This window comes from Saccopteryx bilineata, chromosome 1 (genome assembly GCF_036850765.1).
Source record: "Saccopteryx bilineata isolate mSacBil1 chromosome 1, mSacBil1_pri_phased_curated, whole genome shotgun sequence".
In the NCBI taxonomy this organism is placed as follows: Eukaryota; Metazoa; Chordata; class Mammalia; order Chiroptera; family Emballonuridae; genus Saccopteryx; species Saccopteryx bilineata.
In genome coordinates, this window is record NC_089490.1 from 157,355,375 (window position 1) to 157,377,537 (window position 22,163).

General features: G+C 52.0%; 1 protein-coding gene across 5 annotated transcripts in view; it reads left to right on the forward strand.

Moving 5' to 3' along the window:
• Positions 1–1,993: 1,993 nt before the first annotated feature.
• Positions 1,994–22,163, forward strand: part of SBNO2 (strawberry notch homolog 2) — a 70,827-nt gene continuing 50,657 nt past the window's right edge. The window contains exon 1 of one of the 5 annotated variants that reach the window (XM_066277739.1): positions 1,994–2,153. The gene's annotated coding sequence lies outside the window, so the exon portion shown is untranslated. Of the gene's footprint in view, positions 2,154–7,356; positions 7,572–14,191; positions 14,216–22,163 lie in introns of those variants that run through there. The other 4 variants (XM_066277750.1, XM_066277756.1, XM_066277733.1 and 1 more) reach the window with 4 other exon arrangements.

Consider the following 22,163-nt stretch of genomic DNA (forward strand, 5'->3'; position numbering starts at 1 on the left):
TCAGTTTCTGTAAGTTGCAACCAAGACTCTAACCAATTTGGGAGGTAAGACATACATGGGGTTAGGGAGACAGGAGCTGCAGATGGCTGGCCTTGGGGGGCTCCTCCTTCATGAAGCAGAGCACCCTGGATTGAATCAATAACAGGGTGGGAGGACATGGGTCAGGCCCTATACTTTATTATTTATTTATTTATTGACAGAGACAGAGTCAGAAAGAGGGACAGATAGGGACAGATGGGAAGGGAGAGAGATGAGAAGCATCAGTTCTTTGTTGCAGCTCCTTAGTTATTCGTTGACTGCCTGCTCACATGTGCCTTGACTGGGGGCTCCAGCAGAGCAAATTATCCCTTGTTCAAGCCAGTGACCTTGAGTTTAAACCAGCGACCTTGGGCTTCAAGCCAGCGACCCCGAGCTTAAGCTGGTAACTTCAGGGTTTCGAACCTGGGTCCTCCGCTTCCTAGTCCTATGCTCTATCCACTGCGCCACTGCCTGGTCAGGCTGAATTTGTCTTTTTAAACATTTTATCATAAAGTCCACACCACATCCCAAGCCCTGCTCCAAACACTGAACACATGCTGATCCTCAACAAATTCTCACAAAAACCCTCCAAGGGAGTTATTATGATTGTTCACATTTGGTAGATGGGAAAACGAGGCACAGGGAGATTAAGTAACTTGCTTGGGGTCACATCACTACTGGGTGGTAGAGCTGGGATTCGAACCCTGCAAGTCTTAATTTCTGGTGCTCTGCTGCTAAAGTTCCACTCTGCCAGTCACACCCAGCCTGGGGGGTGCTCTGTCAGGTGTCCCAGTGGCTATAGAAGAAGCCGGATTCCCCAGCCCCAGTTAGGGCATCCCCATCACAATCTGCAGAGGAAAGGCCAGAATCTGAGTCACCCAGCCTGGCTGTCCTGGAATTTCCCTGTGGGGCTGGGCAGATCCAAGGTGAAGGTTCAGGAAGTCCCAGTGCAGGTGACATCAGTGCTGGGGGAGGGGGCTCTATTCAACTTCTCAGACCCTCACCTGGTAGTCATGTTACAGAAACTAGCTAACACATCAATGGAAGGACCAGGAAGGACTAATACATCAATGCCCTGTCCTGTAGGGATATCCCACTCCCTTGTGGCCAGGGAACATCATGGGGTAGGCTCTGTTTTCTATTGTGTGCCTGGCGCCTGACCCCAAAAGGCACCCAGTAAATGCTTCTCAGATGGATGTGTGGCCTCCCTCACCCTTTGGCCCACCTCCTCTTGTGATCACCTGCACCCCCCCCCCCCCCCACACACACACACACCTTAGCTGCAGCTCTTCTGGGCTTCAAATCCCCCATAACTCCTCATCATACAGGGACAAGGCCAAGCTGAGTCCCTTTGGTGTGGTGTTGAGGAGTGAGGGTGCATACTGAGGGTACTCACCCCTCCCCAACCTGAACTCTTCTTTAGCTCCAGCCTGGCTCATCATGGGCCCTTAATAGAAAGAAATCAAAAGTCTGACTCCTTTTCTTGGTTTCAGGCAGCAGATTAACCTCCACAGTCTTGGTCTTGCCACCAGATGAGTTTCAGAGATGTGGCCCCTCAGCCCTACCTTGTCAAGACCATGTGGGCAGAGCCAGTGATCTCCAGACTCACCCTGATCATACCACTCCATTGCTCCATAACCTTCCTGGCTCCCTACTGCCCCCAGGATAAAGGCCTCACCCTATCTCTGGGAGCCCCATGACCCCACTTCCTTTGCAGCCTCACTACCCTGCTCCCTGATGCTCACCCCCCACACCCCAGGCCTTTGCCCTCTTCCTAACACTCCTTCCCCTTTGGGTTTGACTGGTAGACAGCTGATCTTCCTTCTCTTTCCTGCCTGCACCCCACCCTCAGGACCCAGCCCTCACCCAGCCTGGGGGGTGCTCTGTCAGGTGTCACATTTAACCTCCTGCAGCCAGAGTGGCCCAGCCTCAGCCAGAGGCAGGAGGGCCTGTCAGGGGCGGATCTCAAACCTGTCAGACGGGTTCGCTGTTCCCTGAAGTTGTCCTGGCTTAGAGGCAGCCTTGGCCAGGCCTGGCAGGATCGTGCTCGGGGCTCAGACAAGGCCAGGACAGCGCCAAGGGAGCAGCAACCCGCCAGCCAGAGCCACCTGCGGACACCTCAGGGCAAGTGGCAGGTGGGCCAGGATACGGGGAGGGCGTGGTGGCTCAACCAGGTGGGACAGGCTCAGCTAGGGAAGGGGAGAGAGGGTAGCCAGAGACAGAGATAGAGGTTGCACAAACTGACAAGAGATGGATAAAAAGACAGAGAGGGAGAGGGAAAGAAGGAAAGAGAGGGGTGAAGACAAGAGCCACAGAATGGCTTGTGTGACCTGGGCAGTCCCTGCTGTTCTTGCCTCAGTCTCCTCTTCTGCACCATGAGAAGGGTGTGACTGATGCTAGAGAGGAAGAGAAAAGAGGGGCATGGGAGAAGGGATGGGAAAGAAGAAGAGGAGGAGGAGCGGGAACGGGTGGGCAGGAATGGAGATGCTGGCCGGGGTAAGGGGGACAGCGAAGGGAAGTGGGTGTGGAAAGGAGAAGTGGTGAGGTACCCAGGCCCGGGAGCAGCCAGGAGGGAGGTGCTCCCACTGACCAGGAACGCCCGGGACTTTCCAGAATGTGGAGAAACAGGAAGTAGCTTTGTCCCTGCCCCCAGCTCAGGCCCCGCCTTACCTGCCCAAGTCTAATAGTCCCGACTCCCTGGGCCTGTGCTATGCTGCCTCTGTCTCCTTGACTTAAAGATGGGCATATCCCTGGAGTCCATCCCAGGAGGGAAACTGAGGCTGATAATAGGGGGAGCTACAGGGCAGCACTTCTCAGAAGGGAAACTGAGGCTGGGGAATCTAATCAGTGGCAGCTCCCAGATGGGGAAATTGAGGGAATCTTGTGGGTTCACAGGGAAGCCCCCAGAGAGCCAACCTTCAGGTCTGTCTGAAGTTTTCTGGTGTTTGAAGTAATTAAAACAGCTGACCTGCAACACGAGCCCACTATACATCCTCTCCTGTCTGTGTGTTGGCTCTTCTGATCATATCTGTTTAGCACCGGGGACACTGAGACTCAGAGAGAAGCAGCTGCTTCCCCAGGTCTCTCCTGGCCTGGCTCTGGGACCCCATTTCTGTCTCTGGTCTCCCCATGTTGGGTCTCCCAATTTCACCAATAAAAAACAGCACTCCTGGGTTGTTGTGAATTTCAGATGGATGGAGGCTATTTAAGTATGTCCCAAATATTATCTGGGATGTACTTACACTAAAAAATTACTCTTCGTGTACCCGCAGTTTAAATATAACTGAGAATCTTGTGTTTTATCTGGCAACCTTACTTCCATGAACCTGGTCACGGTGCCTGGGGGGAGCTCTGGCCTTCTGTGAGCATTGTCCCCACTGGCAGATGGAGCCTTGAGCACGTGTAACTGTTGAGTGTTCACGTAGGTGACCCTGTGGTCTAGAAGCATCATCCGCAGACATGCTAATGGCTAAATACTAGGCATGCTTACTTAGCTGTTTGAACATCTTTTTTTTTTTTCCTTTTTTTTTTTTTATTTATTCATTTTAGAGAGGAGAGGGAAAGATGAGAGAGAGAGAGAGAGAGAGAGAGAGAGAGAAGGGGGGAGGAGCTGGAAGCATCAACTCCCATATGTACCTTGACCAGGCAAGCCCAGGGTTTCGAACCGGCGACCTCAGCATTTCCAGGTCAACGCTTTATCCACTGCGCCACCACAGGTCAGGCTCCTTTTTTTTTGTGACAGAGAGAGAGAGACAGACAGACAGACAGAAAGACAGGAAGGGAAAGAGATGAGAAACATCAATTCTTTGTTGTGGCACCTTAGTTGTTCATTAATTGCTTTCTCACATGTGCCTTGACTGGGGGGCTACAGAAGACCGAGGGACCACTTGCTCAATCCAGCAACCTTGGGCTCAAGCTGGTGAGCCTTGCTCAAACCAGATAAGTCTGCGCTCAAGCCAGAGACCTTGGTGTTTCGAACCTGGGTCCTCCGCGTCCCAGTCTGATGCTCTATCCACTGCGCCACCACCTTGTCAGGCTGTTTGAACATCTTTAAAGGCAGCTATTATTATCATCACCATTCCCATTTTACAGGTGGAGAACAGGCCCAGAGACATAAAATAACTTTCTAGGGTTTCAGAGCATGCAAACCCACTGCACCAGAGCTAGGTCTGAAATTCCAGAACCATGTCCCTTCTGCTCTCCTAGGCTGCCTCTTGTGATTCCCTGGAAATTCCCGAATCTGACTAATTCCCTAGACATCCCCAGACTTGGCAGATTCTTCTATGCTGAGATGGCTGGACCCACCCTCTGCTGCCCCCACTTCAGGCAAAATTACCCATAAACACCTTGTGGTTTTCCAAGGTGGACATGGCAGAGGTCAAGTCCATGCCTGCTCACCACTCATGGTAACTTCAGTCCTGCGCCTTGGTCTCCTCACCAGCAAAATGCAGGTAACACCAGTCCCTGCCTCCAAAGGCCATGGTGGGAGCATGGCTGGTCTTGTGCATTGTGACTTGGGCTTTGCCCAGGCTCTGTGTTCAGGGTTCAGGAGCCCCTACTTGATTTAATCTCTGCTGTTGCCACCTTGAAATTCTGAACTCTTTTTGAACAAGGGACCCTGTTTTGTCCTTTTTCATTGGTCCCTGAAAATTATATGGCTGGTGGTGTGTGGGAGGAACTGGGAAAATGCAATCAGATGCCCTCCCTATTCCAAACTGGCTTGTTCATCCCTTTGATTCTTTAACGTCTGTTTCTCAATTTGATATTTTTTTAATTTTTAAATTTAAAATTTTTTATTATTTTTTTATAATTTAAAAATATTATTTATTTATTTATTACAGAGACAGAGAGTGAGTCAGAGCAAGGGATAGACAGGGACAGACAGACAGGAACGGAGAGAGATGAGAAGCATCAATCATTAGTTTTTCATTGCGCTTGCAACACCTTAGTTGTTCATTGATTGCTTTCTCATATGTGCCTTGACCGCGGGCCTTCAGCAGACCGAGTAACCCCTTGTTGGACCCAGCGACCTTGGGCTCAAGCTGGTAGACTTTTGCTCAAACCAGATGAGCCCACGCTCAAGCTGGCGACCTCGGGGTCTCGAACCTGGGTCCTCTGCATCCCAGTCCGACGCTCTATCCACTGCGCCACCGCCTGGTCAGGCTAATTAAAAAAATTTTTTTAATTCATTTTAGAAAGGGGAGAAAGAGAGAGAGAAGGGGGGAGGAGCAGAGGAGCAGGAAGAATCAACTCCCATATGCCCCTTGACTAAGCAAGCCCAGGATTTCAAACCAGCGACCTCAGCATTCCAGGTCGATGCTTTATCCACTGCACCACTACAGATCAGGCTAAAAAAATATTTATTTTTAATTTTGAAAAATATTTTTATTTTAGTGAGAGGAAGGGAGACAGAGACAGACTGCCACGTGCGCCCCGACTGGGATCTAACCAGCAAGCCCACTAATGGGTGATGCTCTGCCCATCTGGGACCCTTGTTCCATTGCAACTGGAGCCATTTTAGCACCTGAGGCGAAGGCCATGAAGCCATCCTCAGCACCTGGGGCCAATTTGCTCTAATTGAGCCTTGGCTACAGGAGGGGGAAGAGAGAGAGAGAGAAAGAAAGAGAGAGAGAGTGCCACCTGGTCAGGCACTAGCAGATAGATTTTTTTTTTAAAAGAAGCCGTTGGAATTTATTTGTTTGTTTGTTTGTTTGTTTATTTTTTGTATTGAGGTTGGAAACAGGGCTGCGGGAGGGGAAGAGAGAGACAGAGAGGAAGGAGAGGGGGAGGGGTGGGGAGGCAGATGGGCGCTTCTCCTGTGTGCCCTGGCCGAGAATCGAACCCGGGACTCCTGCATGCCAGGCCTATGCTCTGATACTGAGCCAACCGGCCAGGGCAGCAGATAGATTTTAAACATGCTCTTTTCCCTATCAGACCAGTCCTTTGAACAGCTTTTATACTTTGCCTAGACTACTATTCTTTCTCTTGTCTGTCTGGCAAACTCCTAAACTTCAAAGCCCCAGTGTCAGCATGCCCTCCTTCCTGTAGCCCTCCATGATACCTTAGGCAGAAACATCACCCTTCCCTGGGCCCCAGGCCTGACGAGGCCTGGTACTGGCTGTCTTTCCTAGACTGGGAGCTTTCTGAGGGCAGGGCTGAGAACTGAGTTCTCTCTGGGACCCCAGCTTTGCTCAGCTCAACGCTCAGGCACAGAGCAGCATCCATAAGAGTTCACTGAATGGCCTGACCAGGTGGTGGTGCAGTGGATAGTGGCCTGACCAGGTGGTGGACACAGAGGACCTAGGTTTGAAACCCGGAGGTCGCTGGCTTGAGCCCAAGGTCACTGGCATGAGCAAGGGGTCACTCACTCTGCGGTAGCCCCCACCCCATCAAGGCACATATGAGAAAGCAATCAATGAACAACTAAGGTGCCACAATGAAGAATTGATGCTTCTTATCTCTCTCCCTTTCTGTCTGTCCCTATGTTTCTGTCACACACACACACACACACACACACACTCACACACACTTCACTGAATGAATAAACAAGCACATGGAGAGGTAACTTGTAATATCAGGGTGTTGGACTGGACTGGCTGGTGGTGAGGTACCGGGTTCAGGGAAAGGGAGGCAGCACCTTCATTGCTGATAACCCAGTGGGGGAGGGAGTTGTGCCTCCTGCACTAGATCTGCCTGAACTGGTCAGCCCACCTCATGATGGGTCCAGTGGACTCAAGACAGGAAAACTGCATTCCGTGCCAGGGCCTGGCTCCACCTTCTTCCTGGCAGTGCCAAAAATCCTGTCTGTGTCAGGCTTCTGGAAGCCCTAATGGGAAGGGAGCCAACAGGGAGCCATTCAGGTCCCCGTGGCCCAGCACTCCACACAAGAGAAATCGGCTATCTGGGAAGGCCCCGCCCGGAGGGCCCCTGGGACTTTCTAGCCCCCACCCCACCCCACCCCTCCACCGCCCCTGTCCAGCAAGTGCCAGGCTCCATGTTGGGGGTCCAGGGTCCTAGAACGCCTATTCGGGTAGGAAGACAGATTAATGAGCCAATTACTATTGGTGGGGAGACAATCAAGTGAGGAAGCATGACTGTGTGGCCAGGGGATGCTTCAGAAGGTTGTAAGGAAGTCTCTGAGGAGTGGGCTTTAGAGGCAAGATCTGGGTTGTACAAGAACCCCAGTGGTTTAAGGTCGGGGTGAGAGTGCATCAGGGGAGGGCACAGCCCGTGCAAACGCCTGGAGGTCAGAGTGGTTGGTTTTATACTCAGGTTGTAGAGAAGGAAACTGAGGCTCCCAAAGGTAAGCTACGCGCCAGGGTCTCGTCAGTAGGTGGCGGGGTTAGAATTCAAATCCAGAGCCCAGGAAGTCCCAGCCCCTCACCCGGCTCAAGAGCCAAGGTCGGCACCACGCCCACGGTCCGCCCACCAGAGGCCCCGCCCCGCGGCATGGCCGGAAGTGCGCGAGGTCCCCAAGATGGCGCCTGAAACCCGGAAGTGAGTGCGGCCGCGGCGTTCTCAGAGAAACGGAGGCGGCCGGACCCGGGTACGAGGTGAGGCGCGGCCGGCCAGACCCCCGCCCTGACTCCGCCACCCTAGCTCGGTCGAAGCCTCGCTCCCTAGCCCGCGTGGGCCCGGGCATGCCGGGCCGGGTTTCCGGGATTCCAGGGCCGCGGGCGGGGGGAGCGCGGCTGCTTGTCTCCGCCCTTCCCGGCGACCCCCGACCATGCGCTGCTCTGTGACCCCTGTCCGACGCGCCTCCGTAGCGAGCCCCTACCCAGCTCATCGGTGATTCCCTGATCTCTTCCTTTTGGGTGACCCCCTACCCCGCACTTCTTGCTGACCCTGAACTTGACTTCTTTGGCGACCCTTGACTTTGCATTTATCGGCGAACATTGTGATACCCCACCTTCTGACCGCTCCTCCTTGATTCCGTGACCCCTTCCTCCTTGTGACCCTCAACCTCCGTGACCTAGCCCCTCTCTTTCTGGGGGGCCCTTGAGCTCTCCCATCTTGGTGACTACTGACCCCAGACTCCTTGGGGTTTCCTTCACGTTTTTCCTCAGTGTCCCTCTCCCGAGGACCCCTCCTTTTCTGGCTCCTGTCCCCAGCGCTCCAAGAAGGGCAGACAACCTTGGCTTTGGGATAGGGCCTTCTTTGCTAGTATCAGTTGACCTGGCAGAGCTTGATGAGGTGGGAGTGTCACCCAGAACTGGCAGTGAAACCTGGCAGCCAAGGAGAGACAGGGGTGGGTGGGTGGGTGGGGGTGCAGAGATGTCCCCCACCCCAGAGATGAGCAGAGGAGCAGTTTGTGTGGGTGGATGGGGAAAGTAAGGCTGCCAGGCAGGTCCTGCCTATCAGAGCTTCTTTCCAGCAGCCCAGAACTCCAGAACAGGAGGCTGGTGGGGCCTGCAGAGACTGGGCGTGGACAGCCAGGCAGCAGCCAGGGAAGCGGTGGGTGGGTGTCTCTCTGCATAACATTATTAAGCTTCTACAAAGGGAAAAAGAACTGAGTAGAGGTGTGTCTGGGGCAATCCCTGCTTCTGTTTCCTGGAATATGCCTTAAACCCACCTGCTCTGATGTCCTGCTGGTCCACACTGCCCACCCCCCGCTAGGTTTAGTGCCCTCTGTTTGCACTTAGTACAGGAGAGTGCTGGAAGCTGGCTGTGATAAAGCTTGCTGGCACTTTGGTAGGGGGGAATTTCAGGGTGTGAAAAGAGAGCTGGTGTTGGACTGAGTTTAGTTGGGAACCTGCCTACCTGCTGCAGGGCAGGGTGAGTCTGTCTTGTAGGTGCTTTGGAAAGGTTCAAGGAAAAAAGGGCTAGGGCCCTGGGGTCTTCAGACGCTGGAGGAAAGAAAGGCTGCCTAACATAGGCATTGAAACACCAGAGATGGGTCAGAGGCTGGCCTCAGTCAATAGATGTGAAGCTGGCCCTTCCTTCCAACCTGGGTAGTCCAGGGCTGAAACTGACCCTGCAGTGATTTTTCTCTGCCTTGAGCACTGAGTGTCTGGTTGCTGGGAGGCAGTATGTCCTGTGGACCCCCTGAGCAGAGGAATGGTGCTTTCTTTGAGCCTGAGACTGACCTGGGGCCCCATTGGCCAGCCCATGTGTGTCCTTTTTTCCAAGCACCCTGGATTTTCCCAGGGGAGGTCCCAGAAGTGGGTGATGGCTGCTCAGGGCTATCTGCTTGGGGCCACTGTCACCATAGTGTCATCTACCTCAAGTCCTTGTGGAGAACACTGAGTGTGAAATCTGGGCTGCTGGGTGGGTTGGCTGGGGAAGGGCAGGAGAGGGGAGGGGCCCAGAGTCCCCTACGGTGGGAGAGACACAGGCAGGTGGCCTAAGGAGCTCCCTGAGTGCAAGACACTGTCTGCAAGGACAAAGCAGTGCCAGGACCTAGGGGAAGGTGCTCTGGGGTTTCAGAAGGCATGAGGGCGCTTTTGTTTAGTTCTTGAATTTCTGGGGAGATATCTGTTCACACCTCCTAGTGTGTGTGTGTAGACATCTGTGCTCTGGCAGAGGGGTGGGGGAGCCCTGGGGTCAGATGAGTGTCTGGCTTTCCAGGGGAGGGCAATTGGTTTTGAAGTTGATGCTAGTGAGGCTGGCCACAGGTGGGCAGGGGGAGGTTGGGGCAGCCCAGGGTTATAGTTCTCCAGCTGTGTGACCTTGGGCCAGTCACTGGCCCCACCTGGAGGGAACTGCAACCAGACCCCTAAAGTCCACACTCTTGTCCCCCACCAGGGTGTGACCAATCTGGGCAGGCCCAGCTCAGTTCTAGCAAAGTCTCAGATGCCTATCCTGTCCGGCTGGCCGGAAACGCTGACCCAGCACAGGGCTCTGGCCATGTGAGTGAACTTGCTCAGGAATAAAGAGGCAACTGTGTCCAGTCCCCAGAGGCTGCCTCCCCCCCACGATGGCCTCTGCTTGATGAAATCTTTTCTGCTAGCATGGTGGGGGTCACAATTTCAGAGTGTAAACAAAGCACAAAGCTGACACTGCTAAATGCAGAGGCAGCTTCCTATGGTGCCAACACAGTCCCAGGGTCTGCATGTGTGTCTGTGCATAAGTGTACAAGTGAAGGTTTTGTTTGAAGATGTGTGTGGTACATGCATGTACACACGAGTACATGTGAACCTATGTGCATATTGTGTGTGAGCATGTGTGTTGTGTTCACGAGTGCATGTATGTCTACGACCATGTCTATTGTGTTATATATATGTAAGTGGGCTTTCATGTGTGTGAGTGCATGTGAATTACATGTGTACATTTGAGAGGGTACATGACCATGTATGTCATGTGTGAGTGCACATGCATGCATGTGTTGTATGTGTGTGCAGTTTGTAGTAGACAGGCTTGGCACATCTCCAGCCTCTTTTTTCTCGGCACAGAGTAGTGTGGTCAAACTGCAAGGAGACTGGGCATGGCAGGCCACTGGGTGTAGCCAGAGAACGTGGTCATCCAGACCTAGTCTAGGCCTGGCATGGGTACTGCTTGACCCCATCTTCCCCTTCTGCCCGTGCTCAGGTGTGACTTCAAGTGTTGGTGTCCCTGGGGCTCCTCTCTCCTGAGTGGAATCCCCAGTGCCTGTCCTTTGGAACTACCCTTTTCCTCCTGCCACTGGCAAGTCAATCCCACATGAGTGGCCTGAGAAGGGCTGAGACAGAAAGCAAACTTCTTTTATTGTCCTGCTGATGGTGACAACTGCCCTGAGGTTTCCTGCTTCTCTTGCTGGGAGGTTTGGCTGCCCTGCTGGCAGGCAGGTAACTCAGGTGAAGGCTTGAACTGTCCTTCCTTCCTTCCTTCCTTCCTTCATTTTAGTGAAGAAAAGGAAAAGAGAGAGAGACAGAGAAACATTGACTTGTTGTTTTACTTATTTATGTGTTCATTGGTTGATTATTTTTATTTTTTTTAGAGAGAGAGACAGACAGCGACAGACAGGCAGGAAGGAAGAGATGGGAAACATCGAATCTTCATTGTGGCCCCTTAGTTGTTCAGTGATTGTTTTCTCATATGTGCCTTGACTGAGGGGCTTCAGCTAAGCCAGTGACCCCTTGCTCAAGCCAGTGACCATGAGGTCATGTCTATGACCCCACACTCAAGCCATTGACCCTGCACTCAAGCCAGCAACCTCGAGGTTTTGAGCTTGGGTCCTGTGCATCCCAGACTGACGCTCTATCCACTGTGCCACCACCTGGTCAGGCCATTGGTTGATTTTTTTACGTGCCCTGACTGGGAATCAAACCACAACCTTGGTGTATCAGGATGACACTCTAACCATCTGAGATACCTGCCATCTGAGGTACCAACTGAGTTACCTGGCAAGGGGTTGAACTGTGGTTTTTGCTGCTGGGGCTCCATCATTTGTCCTGGGACTACCAGAACCACTGGGGTAGCAGAGGCAAGACCTTTTACTAATGTTCTAAAATCTGGATGAACTTTCGGAATGATGCTCAGTGAGAAGCCAGACACAAAAGATCATACAATGAGTGATCTCATTTAAGTGACTCTTCAGAGTAGGCAAATCCACATAGACAGGAAGTGGGTTCATGGTTGTCAGGGACTAGGAAAGGGATGGGGTAATTGTGGATGGGGATGAGGCTTCTTTTTTGGGGTGATGGAATGTTCTGAAACTAGATAGTGATGCTGGCCTGACCTGTGGTGGTGCAGTGGATAAGGTGTCAACCTGGAAGGCTGAGGTTGCCAGTTCAAGACCCTGGGCTTGCCCAGTCAAGGCACATACGAGAAGCAACTGCCAGTTGGTGCTTCCTGTTCCTTCCTCTTCTCTGCCTTTCTCTCTCTAAAATCAATAAATAAAATCTTTAAAAAACACATAAAAAAAGATAATGATGTTGGTTGTACAACCCTGTGAATGTACTAGAAACCACTGAGGTATGCACTGTAATGGGTGAAGTGATGTGAATTGTGTCACAATTCCCGCATGTGAATTGTGTCTTCTTTAAGGGATGTTTGTTTGTTTGTTTATTTATTTATTTATTTATTTATTTTTCAGGGACAGAGAGAGAGTCAGAGAGAGGGATAGATAGGGAGAGACAGACAGGAACGGAGAGAGATGAGAAGCATCAATCATCAGCTTTTGTTGCGACACCTTAGCTTTTCACTGATTGCTTTCTCATATGTGCCTTGACCACGGGCCTTCAGCAGACCGAATAACACCTTGCTCAAGCCAGCGACCTTGGGTCCAAGCTGGTGAGCTTTTTGCTCAAGCTGGCAACCTCGGGGTCTCGAACCTGGGTCCTTGGCATCCCAGTCCAACGCTCTATCCACTGCGCCACTGCTTGGTCAGGCAAATTTGTGTCTTCTTTAAACAAAGTGTTAAAAAATGAAAAACAGGGCCTGTTATCACCCCTCCAATGCCCACATGCTGTGGCCACGGGGTGAGTGGGCTCTAGGAGTGGTCTGAGTGACTCCTCACTGCCAGCTCATATGCGGGCACTGGGTGGTTTGTCAGGCATCTTCCCTCGGCCCCACGGAGAGAGCAGAAGAGGTGTCATCTCCCATTTTGTAGAATGTTAGGGTTAGGGTTAAGCCCCTGCTCTGCCCCTGACCAGTGCATCCTATAAGAGGTGCTCCTAGCCTGACCTGTGGTGGTACAGTGGGATAAAGCGTCGGCCTGGAACACTGAGGTTGCCGGTTTGAAACCTTGGGCTTGCCTGGTCAAGGCACATATGGGAGTTGATGCTTCCTGCTCCTCCCCCTTCTCTCTCTCTCTTTCTCTCTCCTCTCTCTCTAAAAATCAAAAAAAAAAAAAAAATTCTTTAAAAAAAAAAAAAAAAAGAGGTGCTCCTAGGGGATCTGGTCTCCTGGTGCAGGGTCGCCTTGGGTGGAACATGAGTGGATGGAGATCTAGGGGTAGGGGGTCCTGAGAGCAGCTCCTTTTTGAAGCTGACTTGGTGTGAAGCGGTGGGCTGGGGGCTGGCACTTCCCTGGCCTCCTGTAGGTTTTCCTGGTTGACTGGGACTTCCCCTCCCCACTGAGGTCAGGTGATGGCAGGGAGGATAGTAAACTCAGAGTCATGCTGAGTGCTCACCCAAATTCACCCATTTATATGTAACTCTTCCTGGGTTAGTTTGTGGGGGGTTCCCTCCTCCTGTGCTGACCACAGTGCATAAAGAGTGTTCCCAGGATAGATGACAGGAGACACAGCCCAGAGAAGCCAAGGAGGCTGTTAAGAAAAGGCCCACTTGCGGCCCTGGCCGGTTGGCTCAGCGGTAGAGCGTCGGCCTAGCGTGCGGAGGACCCGGGTTCGATTCCCGGCCAGGGCACACAGGAGAAGCGCCCATTTGCTTCTCCACCCCTCTGCCGCGCTTTCCTCTCTGTCTCTCTCTTCCCCTCCCGCAGCCAAGGCTCCATTGGAGCAAAGATGGCCCGGGCGCTGGGGATGGCTCTGTGGCCTCTGCCTCAGGCGCTGGAGTGGCTCTGGTCGCGACATGGCGACGCCCAGGATGGGCAGAGCACCGCCCCCTGGTGGGCAGAGCGTCGCCCCCGGTGGGCGTGCCGGGTGGATCCCGGTCGGGCGCATGCGGGAGTCTGTCTGACTGTCTCTCCCCGTTTCCAGCTTCAGAAAAATGAAAAAAAAAAAAAAAAAAAAAAAAAAAAAAAAGAAAAGGCCCACTTGCAAAAAAAATAAATAAGAAAAGGCCCACTTGCAATCTCTGATGTTTCTGAAGTCTCTTCTGAGCCTGTCACCTGCAGCAGGAACCTCTCCAGGCTATGTACTAGACATAGGGTTCCCTTGACTTCCAGAACATGCTCAGGCAATAACCTCCAGCCATGTTGCACCCTTCCCAATTGTCATGTAGAGCAGGCCCCCAGAGTCCCGCCATATTGGTCTCCATCCCCTTAGGGTAAATCTCAAATGAAACTGAAAGAGGCCTCGATTCTTTTGCTCCCAGGTTCTGGAAGCAATGCGTCCAAGCCTAGAAAGCTGTCACCCATTTCCTGGGAGTCCACTCCAAGGTTGAAAGGTCGCTGGTACAGGAAGTTGGGATAGCGGGAAGAAGGAGGGGTCCAGCTGGGGTCCCAAGGGGCAGTAAATTTTTATGGCCCTGACTCACCTGCAGTCTCTGCAGCAGAGATAGCCCACAGGCGGCAGGAGTGTCCTCTCTCACTCGTGACCTGCAGCCCATGGCTCTGGGTCTGGGATAGTAAGAAGACTCCTTCTTCTGCACATGAGGTAAACCAAGGAAAGGGTCACATCTGGGGAGTGGGACAGTACAGGTGTCAGGAGGGGAAGTTGCGCTCAGACCCCCTCATGCCCTTGGTTTTTTTCTGTGGCCAGGTCTGTATGGCTAGACCTCTCAGCAGGGCTTGCTGCAGGGTCCAGAGTGGTCTTAGTGGTTTGGGGTTATAGTTCTACCCTAGAAGCTATGAAGTGGAGGTATAAGGTCCATTCTCACCCCCAACTGGCCCAGGGTGGGTCTGAGCTTGGTGCTAGTGACTCAGGGCATGGGAACCTCTCTTGGTGTCACCAGTGAATACGTGAGCTGGCCTGGCCAGTGGCATTTTGGGAGGTTTTTCATCAGATTCTGGCCCTTGGGAACTTGGCCCACTGCTTTAGGGGGACTCAGGGTGAATGAGACCCTAGGTGTATGTGGGAGCTGTCAGGGACAGCTGGGGGGTGCTGAATGGTAACGAGCTGAGCAGCTTTGCTCTCAGCACCATGAGAATCTGGAGGAAGGTGCCCCAGAGAGAGGGTTGGGCTTTGCTACTCCAGAGATCTATGGGGAGCATGGCTTGCATCCCCATAGCCTGTCACTGACTGGGGCTGGGGGCCTTGCTGCCTAGTAGTCCATTCACCAGCTGTTACTATCTCAGTAACAGCCCCAGAGCCATCCCTGCCCTGGTTCCAGGACCTGTGGACATGTCACCTCATGTGGTAGAGGGGTTTTGCAGATGGGATTAAATTGAGAATCCTGAGATGGTAGTGATCATGGATTCCCAGGAGGCCTAGTGTCATCACAGGGTCCTTGTAAGAACTTTTTCTACTTGAGGCTGAAGGGAAGTGAGATACTAGAAGTTTGAGGAGACATGCATGTTACTGCTAGCTGTGAAGATAGGCAGAACATGACGGGAACACGGGCAGGCGGCCTCCAGAAGTCAAGATCCAGTCCTGCCAGCAGTTGTATGAGCTCAGAAATAGCTTCTCCTGGCTGCCCAGGTGGCGGCGCAGTGGATAGAGCGTCGGACTGGGACGCAGAGGACCTAGCTTCAGAACCCTGAGGTTGGCCCTGGCCGGTTGGCTCAGTGGTAGAGCGTCGGCCTGGCGTGTAGGAGTCCCGGGTTTGATTTCCGACCAGGGCACACAGGAGAAGCACCCATCTGCTTCTCCACCCCTCCCCTTCTCCTTCCTTTCTGTGTCTCTCTTCCCCTCCCGCAGCCCAACCGAGGTTCCATTGGAACAAAGTTGGCCCGGGCACTGGGGATAGCTCTGTGGCCTCTGACTCAGATGCTAGAATGGCTCTGGTTGCAGCAGAGCATCGCCCCCTGGTGGGCGTGCCGGGTGGATCCCGGTCGGGCGCATGCGGGAGTCTGTCTGACTGCCTCCCCGTTTTCAACTTCAGAAAAATACAAAAAAACAAACAAACAAAACCCTGAGGTCACTGGCTTGAGCAAGGGGTCACTCAGTCTGTTGTAGCTTCCTGGTCAAGGCACATATGAGAAAGCAATCAATGAACAACTAAGGTGCTCCAACAAAGAATTGATGCTTCTCACCTCTCTCCCTTCTGTCTGTCCCTATCTGTCCCTCTCTCTCTGTCTCTGTCACACATACACACACACACAAAATAAAAAAAGAAAAAGAAATAGCTTCTCCCCAGAGGGCGCAGTGTATGGGTGGTTTGGAAGCTCCAAGGCCAAGGTGGTGGGCTGGCCTGGATTTTCAGCCCACAGAACTGTGGGAGGGCCCACTATGCCGTTTTAAGCTGCCAAGTTTGTGGTCACTTGTCACAGCAGGAGAAATGAGTCTAGGTTCTGTTGGCAGGTCTTGGTGTTCTTGCTACTATTTGGAGGTCTGCTTATTTCCCAGAGTGGGCACAGGGTCTAGCCCAGCCCAAAGCAAGGAAGGGCCTTCCCTTCCTGCAGGACATTGATGCCCTTCAGGCTGGGGCAAAGGGCCTGCATGATGTTCTTGGCACCATGCTGGATAGAAGGAGCCTGAGGAGGATGCTGACTGCTTAGGCCACTGACCTAGGACTGTGTGACCTGGTTGTGGGCAGCACCAGCTGCTTTCCTGCTCGGGGCTCTCTGAGGGGTTGGTTTGGGAGATCTGCCACACGTCAAATAGGGAGAGTAACAAGTACCAGGAGGGGCGATCGAGCCCTCACATGGAAACCAGAGAGATTGCACAAGTTGGTGTCAAAAGATCAGGAAATTATGAGGATTTGGCTCAACATTCGCTCAGGGAAAGAAGACCTAGGAGTCAGAGAAAAACATAAGCTTAGTGTATCTAAAGCTTTTTAAAGACCACAAATAAGCACAAGACCTGAGCAGGCACTTTCCAGAAGAGGACTCCCACATAGAAGATGCTCGGCCTTCTGAAGGCTGTATAACTTTGCATGTTATTATATTTTTTAAGATTTCATTTATTGATTTTAGAGAGAGGAGAGAGAGAGAAAAGGAGGGGGTGAGCAGGAAGCATCAACTCATAGTTCCTTCTTGTATACGGCTTGACTGGACAAGCCCAGGATTTTGAACTGGCTACATCAGTGTTCCAGGTCGACACTTTAGCCGCTGTGCCACCACAGGTGAGGCAGATCTGCATTTGTGTGATTTGGGTTTGTTGTTTTTTTTTTTTAGTTTTTATTTATTCATTTTTAGAGAGAGAGAGAAGGGGGTGAGGAACAGGAAACATTTAATCTCATATGTGCCCTGACCAGGCAAGCCCAGGGTTTTTTGTTTGTTTGTTTGTTTTTGGTTGTTGTTTTCTTTACAGAGACAGAGAGAGAGTCAGAGAAAGTGACAGACAGGAATGGAGAGAGATGAGAAGCATCAGTCATCAGTTTTTCGTTGCCACACCTTAGTTGTTCATTGATTGCTTTCTCATATGTGCCTTGACCGTGGGCCTTCAGCAGACCGAGTAACCCCTTGCTCAAGCCAGATACCTTGGGTCCAAGCTGGTGAGCTTTTGCTTGAACCAGATGAGCCTGCATTCAAGCTGGCGACCTCAGGGTCTCGAACCTGGTTCCTCTGCATCCCAGTCCGACACTCTATCCACTGCGTACCGCCTGGTCAGGCAAGCCCAGGGGTTTTTTGGGTTTTTGTTTTTGTTTTTGTTTGTATTTTTCTGAAGTTGGAAACGGGGAGGCAGTCAGACAGACTCTCGCATGCTTCCGACCGGGATCCACCCAGCATGCCCACCAGGGGGCGATGCTCTGCCCATCTGGGGCGTCCCTCTGTTGCAACCAGAGCCATTCTAGTGCCTGAGGCAGAGGCCACAGAGCCATCCTCAGTGCCCGGGCCAACTTTGCTCCAGTGGAGCCTCGGCTGCGGGAGGGGAAGAGAGAGACAGAAAGGAAGGAGAGGGGGAGGGGTGGAGAAGCAGATGGGCACCTCTCCTGTGTGCCCTGGCCGGGAATCGAACCGGGACTCCTGCACGCCAGGCTGACGCTCTACCACTGAGCCAACTGACCAGTGCCTGTTTTTCCATTTATTTATACAGTCATTGGTTGATTCTTGTATGTGCCCTGACCAGGGATTGAACCTGGAACCGTGGCATATCAGGTCAACACTCTAACCAACTGACCTGTCTGGCCACGGCCTGCAGACCATCTTTTACCACACTGAGTGCATCTTTTACCACATTGAGTGCAGAACTGGAAGTTTGACCCTTGGCCACCTACACTCTCAGATGGGGCTTCCAAGTGGCCTACCCTGTCCTTGTCTCAGATGATTGAGCTCCCAATTCATGCCCCACATGGGGCCCTGCCATATTTGGCATCTCTGGGCTGCTGATTTCCAGATACTTCTTGGGGGCTTTGTAGAAATTTGAGGTTACATGTTTGGTGCCAGCCTGGCCCTGGTCTCCAGGCATCACAGGGATTCAGGCTGAGGGTCAGGGTGGCTCCAGCTGGGGTTTGCCTCCTGCTCCTGTCCAAGTATCTTGGCACAGCTGTACTGACTATACACTAGAAGCTGAAACTGAGAGATTTGTGTTCTCCCAGTTCTGGAAACCAGAAGTCCAAGATCAAGGTGAAGCAGGGTCAGGCTCACACTGAAGGCCATAGTAGAGGGCCTTTCCTGCCTCTTCCAGCTTCTGAGTGCTCTAGACGTCCCTTGGCTTGTGGCCACATCACTCCAGTCTTCACCTCTGTCTTCACATGGCTTTTCTCCCATTTGTATGTGTCCAGATCTGGGGAGGAGGACAAGATAACAGTTTGTATTAGGCCCACTCTGATTCAGCATGACCCCATTCTAACTAATTTCATCTACAAAGACCCAATTTCCTAATGAGGACCCATTCACAGGTTCCCAGTGGATGTAAAGTTTGGGGGTCACTGGTCACTTTAGCATACCTTCTCTGTTCTCCTATATTCCCCTGAACCACTTTTCTTCCCAAATTCCCAGTTCTCCATTGTCCTCAGCTGGCATCCATCCCCCTGTTGGCACTTGGGCCTGGGGATCTCACCCTGGCCCTGTGTTCCCCCTTTGCTGTCTTGTCCCCATGCATCCCACCTGAGTACCCCCTGGCCTCATTGGTCAGTAGGAGAGCAATAGGTTCCCAAGGCTTTTGGAAAGAAGAGAGCCAGAGCTGCCATGTCCCCCAGGACCCTGCCCTCACAACTTTCTTTTATCCTTGGATCTAGTTCCACCCATGGAGGTGGCTATCCAGGGGCAAGTGCCCCCTTGGGTGCCCTTCAAGAACTGAGCTGTGCCCCTAAGCCCAGGCAGGACCTTAGTGTAGAGCTGGTGCCCCCAAGATAGGCTACTGGGTCTTACCCATACTGAACTCTGTTGGCTTGACTTCTCTGCCCGCAGCTGCCCGTCTCGGCCCAGCATTTTGTTTTAGGAACAGAGCAACCTCTCCAGGATATACGTACTCCTTTCCCTTCCTAAGTCCCTCACTGGAGACTAACTCTAGACTGGCCCTGACCTGTGAGGTGAGGAAGGGCTGCCCATATCCAGCTCTGTGGACTTTTCAGACAGCCCTCCTTCCCAGACCATCTTGGTCAGCCAAGTCAGGCCCAGCTAAGCCTCATGTCAGGGCTTCTGCCCTAATAGCTGAGCCTCATGAAGCCCTAGCCAGCCCCGCTCCACCCCTGTCTGGACCCCAGGGCCCTTCACCTGGAGACTGAGAGAGAGATGGCTAGAATAGCTGCTGTCCTGTACCCTGTGGGAGGCCAGCAGATCCCTGCTGCCCACTGATGCCACGCCAAGGTGACAGCTTTGTTCTAGCTTTGAAGGATGTGAAGAGGTAATGAGCCCGCAGGGTCCAGATGGGGGTCCAGGCAGCCAGCTCAGAGTGTGTTTAGGGGCCAACCTAGCAGAGAGCTCAGTGTGGGGTGAGACCTGTGACCTGTCCTGGGGGTAAAGCTGTACCAAACCTTTCACCTCCAATGGTCCTGTCCAGGCCATTAATTCCTTGATCTTTGTCTTCTGTGATGACTTATTTGAAAACCTGATCTCAAAAGGAAGTCCTGTGAACATAAACCATAATGGTGACTGTAGGCCCCTATTTGCTAGGAGCACCCACTCTTCTTTCGTCATGAGACTCACTCTAAAAATACTCACTGGACCCACTGCACACCCATCTGACTCTGACCTTTGTGCCCAAGATCCTGCACTATGCCTCGGGTATACCCCATCTGGCACATGACATGTTCACACTCTGGAGCTCAGGGGCTGGGGCAGGGTCCAGAGCTTAGGACTGAGGGGCAGTCAGCAGAGGCCAGAATGTGAGGGGACGGTACAGGTTGTGTTTGGGGGACAGAGAGCAGGAAGCCTGAGGCTGTGGAGGCACCAGGGCACCTGGCTGTTAGAGGAAGGGGGCATCATAAGGGTGGCCTCTGCAGGAGTGAGGATGGTAGTGAGCATAGTGTCCCTCCCTTCTTCCCAGCCTTCTGTCCCACACACCCTGGCACCCACTAACCCACTTCCTGTCTCTGTGGGTCTCCCTGTTCTAGACATTTCGCATAAATGGAATCACAGACTGTGTAGCCTTTTGTGTCTGGCTTCTCACTGAGCATCATGTGTTTAAGGTTCATCCATGTTGTTGTGAATAACAGTGTTTTACTTCTTTTCATGGCTGAGTAATATTCTAGTACAGCAAATTTTTTCATCTCATGGCACACATAAAACTAATTACTAAAATTCTGTGGCATACCAAAAAATAAATTTTTGTCAATCTGACAAAATGGGTATACTTTTGATTCATTCACACTGGACGGTTAGTGTTGTGTTGGCTGTTGTCATTTTTTTATTTGACAGTTTAAGAAAAAAGAGATCAATACCTTTGAATAAATAGTCAGGTTTTGCATGTTTTAAAAATTCTTGGCCCTGGCCAGTTAGCTCAGTCATTTAAGAGCATCTTACTAAACAACAAGGTAGGTTGCAGGTTCAGTCCCTGGTCAGGACACACACAGGAAGCCCCGAATGAGTGCACAACTGAGTGGAGCAATGGATGAGTGCTTCTCTGCCTTCCTCTCTCTGTCTCTGAAAATTAAAAAGATATTAAACCCTGGCTGGATAGCTCAGTTGGAGCATCGTCCCAGAGCGTGGAAGTGGCTGGTTTGATTCCCTGGTCAAGGCACATGCAAGAGCAGCTCCATGTTCCCATCTCTCTTTCCTGTCTTTCTCAAAAATAAATAGATAAATAAATAAATAAATGAAATTCTTGCGGCATACTAGTGTGCCATGAAAATTGCTGTTCTAGCCTGACCTGCGGTGGTGCAGTGGATAAAGTGTTGACCTGGAAATGCTGAAGTTGACGGTTCAAAACCCTGGGCTTGCCTGGTCAAGGCACATATGGGAGTTGATGCTTCCTGCTCCTCCCTCCCCCTTCTCTCTCTCTGTCTCTCCTCTCTAAAAATTAATAAAAAAAAAAAAGAAGGAAAATTGCTGTTCTAATGCTGTCCTTCCCAGGAGCACACCCGTGCCTTTTTCCTTCTCAGGCATGCATCTCCTAAACTCAAAGGGTCCCCATGAGACTTGCAACCAGGGAAGCAGCGGGCAGTGGCAGCTTGTCCCAGGTTCACCCCGCGAACCTGTCTTCAAGGCCCTCTTTCCTCTGATTTTTTCAGTGAGCCAAAGCAGCCCTGCCTAGGCTCAATTTTTCCTATAACATTTCTAGAGAGCCAAAGTAACCCTGCCTGTTCTTTCTCCTGTTGCTTCATATATCGTAAGTCCCTCCTTGTTTCACTGTCCTCAGCTTTAATAAACATACTCCCAAAATAAAATAAAAAAAGGAGAAAGAAAAAAAAATTGCTTTTTTTAGTGTGTGGATGGGCATATTTGTTCATTCATTAGCTGGTGGACCCTTTAGTTTTTTCTGCTTTTCGGCTGTTTTAATTATGCTGCTGTGGACATCAGGTACAGGTTGTTGTTTTTTTTTTTTTTCTTTTTTTTCTTTTCATTTTTCTGAAGCTGGAAACAGGGAGAGACAGTCAGACAGACTCCCGCATGCGCCCGACCGGGATCCACCCGGCACGCCCACCAGGGGCGACGCTCTGCCCACCAGGGGACGATGCTCTGCCCATCCTGGGCGTCGCCATGTTGCGACCAGAGCCACTCTAGCGCCTGGGGCAGAGGCCACAGAGCCATCCCCAGTGCCCGGGCCATCTTTGCTCCAATGGAGCCTTGGCTGCAGGAGGGGAAGAGAGAGACAGAGAGGAAAGCGCGGCGGAGGGGTGGAGAAGCAAATGGGCGCTTCTCCTGTGTGCCCTGGCCGGGAATCGAACCCGGGTCCTCCGCACGCTAAGCCGACGCTCTACTGCTGAGCCAACCGGCCAGGGCCAGGTACAGGTTTTATGTGGACATGAGTCTTCCTTTTTCCTAGGTGAGCACCTAGGAGCAGAATTACTAGATCTGTAGCAACTGTATTTAATGATTTGGGAAACTGTTGATGTCCGAGCAGACATACTACTTCATACTCCCATCTACTGTGATCGTGGGCCCTAACCCTGGCTTCC